Source organism: Montipora capricornis, chromosome 3, assembly GCF_036669925.1.
Source record: "Montipora capricornis isolate CH-2021 chromosome 3, ASM3666992v2, whole genome shotgun sequence".
Classification (NCBI taxonomy): domain Eukaryota; kingdom Metazoa; phylum Cnidaria; class Anthozoa; order Scleractinia; family Acroporidae; genus Montipora; species Montipora capricornis.
The window spans coordinates 19,756,826-19,762,812 of record NC_090885.1 but is presented as its reverse complement, the minus strand read 5'-3'; the positions used below and the strand labels follow the sequence as shown (position 1 = coordinate 19,762,812).

At 40.2% G+C, this 5,987-nt stretch overlaps 1 long non-coding RNA gene across 1 annotated transcript in view; it reads left to right on the top strand.

The window, feature by feature from the left end:
- Positions 1-686: 686 nt before the first annotated feature.
- The window catches only part of LOC138041192 (uncharacterized), a 7,581-nt gene continuing 2,280 nt past the window's right edge, over positions 687-5,987 (top strand). Inside the window, exons 1-2 of the long non-coding RNA XR_011130766.1 lie at positions 687-753; positions 5,556-5,987. The exon at positions 5,556-5,987 is cut by the window's right edge and continues 75 nt beyond it. This is a non-coding gene — a long non-coding RNA (uncharacterized lncRNA). The remainder of the gene's footprint in view (positions 754-5,555) is intronic.

Genomic DNA, 5,987 nt, shown 5'->3' with positions numbered 1-5,987 from the left:
TTTATATAATTGAACTGTATCTTTTAAGATCTCACGAGTCAGCAAAATTGAACTGCTTCCGAATAAGGTTTCTTCAGAAAGGAGATGGAAGACTAGCGGTTCCTTGGGGCTCAGAAATCTGGGCCCTGACCTTTCTTAGGCCTGTTACTTAAACTGTTTGGTGAATTAATGTTCATATATGCATTTCACTTTTTGCTTTCCATCCTTAAGGTTCTACGGAAACAAAATGAGTGTTTACTACAATGGAAGGAAAACCGTTCGTGTGGTTGGGAGAAGACGTAAAGTGATTCAAACTCGTAGGGTTTACGTATGGCGCACCTTAAAACCGGCCGGCGTGAACTATCTGTTCCGCTTTAGAGGACGTAGAACATCGATGAAACTCTCAGGAGGAAGACCAATCATCTATAGTAGACGAAGGTGGGTGCCACTGAAACGCAAGATCCCCAAAAGACGTAGATATAGGTTGAAGAGAAGGAATATGAGAAGGAAGAGAAGACATTTACGCAGGATGCGAAGAAGGCGTCGAAGGCACTATCAACGAAGAATAAACAGAATGAGACGACGAAGGAGAAAGCGAAGGAGACGTAGAAGACGAAGGCGGAGGCGAAGGCGACGAAGACGACTGCGAAGAAAGGTTGGACGCAAGCGCCGTAGCATTGCAATGTTTAGAACCGGCAGGAGATGGGAAAAGTTGTACCCGCTGGGAGGAAATACTTTGATTTTCAAAACACGGAAAGGATTTGGCAAAATCTAGTGAGTTTTATTCTTATCTTTGCTTTCTTATCTCTTGACTTGTTCCCGTGGTTAATTCACGGAAACGTTTGGGAGTTGCTAATAGAAATCGTGCTCATGACTTTCCAAAGTTTTGCTCACGGATCCAGGCTTAAGGGGGATGGGGGAGGGGGGTAGTGTCACGGTTTGTTGATAAAAAAATCTGGAAAGCAAAGGAGACCTGTTTACCGATGGCAAACGCGAAAATTAATGACCAAATGTTCTTCAAAACGGCTATTTCAGTGTTACCCAAGATTAACAATAATGCCAACTTGAAAAGGTCGGGCATTTAAGTTCTCACCTTGCATCTTAGATGAACTCCGCAATAACTTGGTGTGGCGTCCTATTTTTCTTTTAAAATTGAATCAATTTTTATCGCACTGCGGTGATCCTGAAGCAATTTAAGGAGGAAAAAGTAACTGAAAATTGATTTAGTAAATTTATGGCCAAAATAAAAGGGATAATTCCCATATTAGTGAGCTTAAGCACGCGCGTTTTTAAGACGCGGACGCCAACCGGAAGAGAACGTTTCAAGTGCCAGGACAATGGTGTCTCCGAGATTTTTGTACTAATCATTTCTAATGGAGAAAACATACTTAGCAATATAAATGTGGTTGAATGAAGACAAGTTAAAAGGAAAAACGGCTCACTTCCGGTTGCCGTCCTCGTCTCAAAAACGCGCTTGCTTAAGCTCCCTACTGCCCCTTAAGAACTTAATATACTAACGATTCGCGCATGCAACCGTACTGCAAGAACCACCCTCAGAGATGACTGTGACTGTATGCCTTGTTTAGCTTGTTGTTATCATGTCCTTTCCGCCTAAACAAAGATATGTACAGGATTGAAAGCGTAAAAAAAAACGAAATTGTTTTTCCCTTTAAAAGTTCTAGCCAACGTTTTCTGTTCTTCGCTTATTTTACTTTGGATATTTTTTGTGTGCAACATCTGTTATCCTTGCTATATATTAACTCTCCTTGTTAGCAGCCATGTTGTCGTTGCATACGAAGTCCCTTTCACTCTTGCAATATTTCGTTGCTAAATTTTTTCATTGAACCTTTCAATGTGGTAGTGAAAATATACGTCCTATACGCCAATGACGATCGCGAAACTCGTGATTATTTGCACCAACACGCTGATTTTGGGAAGGGACATTTCTTATCTTTTAACCAATTTTAAGGGCGCGTTCGATTGACCGTATTCCGGAATAGGAATATATGGAATATAAGTTAGAAATCCTTCGTTTTTACGGAAATTCACATTAAAATTGTCAAACATCTGCTAAAATGCTATTTTAAACATATTTTTATTATCCTTGCTGCTTCAAAACGTGCCAAACATACCGTTTTAATCATCAATCCACGTATTCTTATTTCGGAATAGGGTCAATCGAACGAGCCCTAAAAAATCCAGATTTTCACAAATTTAGCTTTTTTGACGTCACTTACATCATTCTATTTTTCGCCACATTCCACAAGCCTCACGTCTTAATAGTTGCGAGAGACGTTCTTTACATACATCGTCTTCATGGCATTTCGGCTCGTCTAGTTAGTTCTGCCAATGAAGGCACTTCATATGATAATCAATAATTATTCCTAGATTCATGTCTCCTGGAGTTATGAATGGTCAGGATTCCGCATGAGTATTCCGATTGAAAAAAAAAATGCATTATTCGAACGGCAACTACTTGTCTGCCCACCCGACGGGGATCAACTTCAGTGAAAGCATCACAAAGGACTTAAATGAATCAAGCTGTTAGTTAGCATTGACCACTGACAAGATGAATTTGGTGATTTAAAAGTCTTTCTCATGTATATTACTTAACTTTATTCGTCGAAAAGTAGAACCAACAAGCACAGCAATTCGCCCTTTAACTTACTGTACAAAAGAAGTTGAAGTGAGCTCAGAAATGATCAACATGTCAGCCTCGATGCCGTGTTACTCGATTCCCTTTTATTTTCCTCAATATTTCTGGATTCCCATGTCCTCTCAGGGGGCTATTTACGTTGTATCGTTTCCTCAGAAACTATGTATTTCAATTCGTTACACGAGTGAGTCATAGTACTTGGCGGCGCTTATTGAAACCATCTCAAGACGTACAAGCTCGTATCCTCAAAGTTCGGTCTTATAAGTTTGGTTAATTCCTTACCTACCTCTCTCCTTAGCTTCCAAAAGCGACTGTCAAACGCACTTTAATAATCCGAGATTATTAGTCTTACTACTAGTTTATTTTTCAAATTTCAGTTAATTTTTTTAAGTTAATACACCATTTCACATATATGCGACAAATACTACAGTTCACACATAACAATGCATTGTGAAACACTAAACAGTTTCTCAGTACAATATTTAGCTTATGTAAAAATTAATGGAGATCTAACTTCTTTTTTTGTTACATGATATTTTTGACCGGATTATGCAGATAGCACTTGGCAAATATAATACAAGAAATCACTTTTCGCATAATCTTACAGAACAGAGTTCATATCGATAGAACTTCGCCAAAGATCATTTCTATTTCACATAACACTTGAAGGTAGTACAATTTTGCCAAAACACTTTGGAAGATGGCATCCGATGAAGGTGTGTTTAATAGAGTCTAGCTCCTTGACCACAAACGTTACAGCAATTCTTTCTTGGAAACAACTATTCCATGTAAAAGCTTTAAATAATATTCTTTGATCTTGTTTTCATGGCAAATCTTCATAACTTGCTGAAAATAGGCCTTCAACGAGAAATCGTTTACGGAAAAATCGTTTTATCACTGATTGCCTGCTTTGCTTTCTTGAGGGGTGTTCTTAATTAAAAGCCAATAGTAATCTCTACATTTAAATCTTAATAAATCAATAGGCGGCAAAAATACCATAATACTCTTTGTTTGTCCTCTAAAACTTTGCATTCTCTACTTTCTCATATCCCATAATTCACCTTGCCTAGCTCCCAAACAGTTGCATAGGCATTGCTTTCGATTTCTCGGGGAGAGAAAATGAAAACAATGCTTACGCAAAATTTTGGAGAGCAAAAAAAGAGTATTATGGTATTGTTGAATGTGGCCTATTGTAATGGTGGACGACCAGATAATCTGGTGACTTAATTTGGAGGACTGGGGAGAAAAACTCACAACCGTGCGCGGCCTTAGGTTTTGTTTCCAAATTTCTTGCAGTATTTCCGTCACCAAAATTCAACAGATAATTCCGTGTCTCGCACATTTCCTGTTACTGAATGAACATTCAAGTGGAAATCGCCGAGATCTAACCTCGCCTCTGCCATATTGAATTCGGAAATAACATTCAAGGCCGCGCACGTTTGTGGGATACGGCGTTAAAATTCTTCTCCCCAGTCCTCCGAATTACGTCACCAGATCACCTGGGAGAGATTGAACACAGGTTCACAGAGTAAGAATTATCGTTTATCAATAGCACCCCACTCGGGATTTGCAACAATTTATTGCTAGCAAAATTAATTTTTGCTAACGCTTTCAACCGCAAGAGGGATCTTTCCCCACTCTTCCTGTCCAAGGGTACTGGGTACTGAGGTTCAGTGTGTCAGTTATCTTATATGTCTGAGGCCTAAGACGTACAGAAACCAGAAACATGAAAATTGTGCGTATTATGATAAGAGACTAATGGTAAGCTACTAAGATAGTTTAAGTATGTACCAAACGTTGCAAGAAGGCCAATGTTGTTGGTCGATTCAGGATCATTCTTGCAGCATTTTTCTTTCTTCAAAAAGGGTTTTCAAAAATTATTTTATCACAATTGCTTGCACTCTTGCAATCTGATTGGCAACCCTGCTCGCGTCATTTTGGGAAATAAATCAATCAGACCTGGGTTGCTCGAAGCATGGTTATATTATAGCGCTAACCAGCGTTAAATACCATGGAAACCTATAGGTTTTGATACGTCTTAACCAATGATTACGGCTAACCAGGCTTCGAGCAACCGGCCCCAGATTGCGAGGAAGTTATAGACAACCCTTGCTCTTTCTTTATGTCCCCAGTAGTGAAGCTCTGAAGTAAACAATTTCTTTGACGTTGAATATTGTGGTAAAAAAACAAGTCGAATGTGGTTCAGCGTTGTCTGTACTCTTATCGACAACGATATTCGTCATGAGGATAAACTGCTGCATTTACCCTAAGCAGGAGCCCATCACCCCGAGCGTGCAACTTAACGATACTTGTGCAACGGCGTTTTCACAAGTAAGGTTATTTTTAGATTGAATTTCCCGCTAATGAAACTCCCACAGGAGCCCGATGACCAATTACAAGAAATTAAGCTGACGTCATAGGGTCACCGAACCGTAACTGACTTTGTTTTTTGACCTAATTCGCGGGAAGGGCTAGTCTAAAAATAAACCTACTTGTGAAAACGCCGTTTCACAGACGCTGTATGGAAGTTGCACGCTCCAGGATGGGCTCCTGCCCTAAGCTAAAAATAACGCTAACCTCCACCCGAACCGTATTGTTAGAAATAGGTAGGAAATCCTTAGACTTCGAGTTGGATATCAAAATTGGGTTTACATCTTTGGCACTTTGACTTATCACACTCATTTAACATCCACGTATGTACGTAGATGCATGCATGTCCAAACAGAATATTCTCTTATGACTGCTTCTTTTATTAGTTAAGGTCTGCTGCCTTTTTTCTATGCTACATCGGGCGGGTGTCCATGCTTTCTTTTCTTTTTTCTAAAAGTCTCTTCACCGTCATGGTGGAAAATCAGTATTAACTTATCTTTTGGTTTCTTTTCCTTTCTTTCTCTCTCTCTTTCTTTCTTTCCTTTTCTAGTTTCGGAAGGTCCAGTATACGACTTAGAAGACGAAAAAGGACACGAACCATCCGCAACCTCAGACGAATACGTTTCCGGCTAATGGGAAAATGGCGACATCTTCGAAGACACAAGAAAAGGCTGTCTGTTCTCTACGGAAAGCGAGATACACGGCTGCGTTTAAGGAAAGGTAAATTTTCTATGTTTTTTCTAAGACACTGGACACCTATCGGAAGGCAGTTCCGTAGGAGGGTGGTTTCACGGCGCCGAAAGACAAAAAGAGTAAGGAGAAGGAGGAAGAGAAGACGGAGAAGACGCCGCTTTTGGAGAAGGCAGAACCGCCGCAAGAGGAGACGAAGGCGACGAAGGAGGAGGATGAGGAGACGCCGAAGAAGAAGAAGGAGGCGAAGACGAAGGATGGGCCGACGCTGTGTTATGAAGTTCCGGTATCA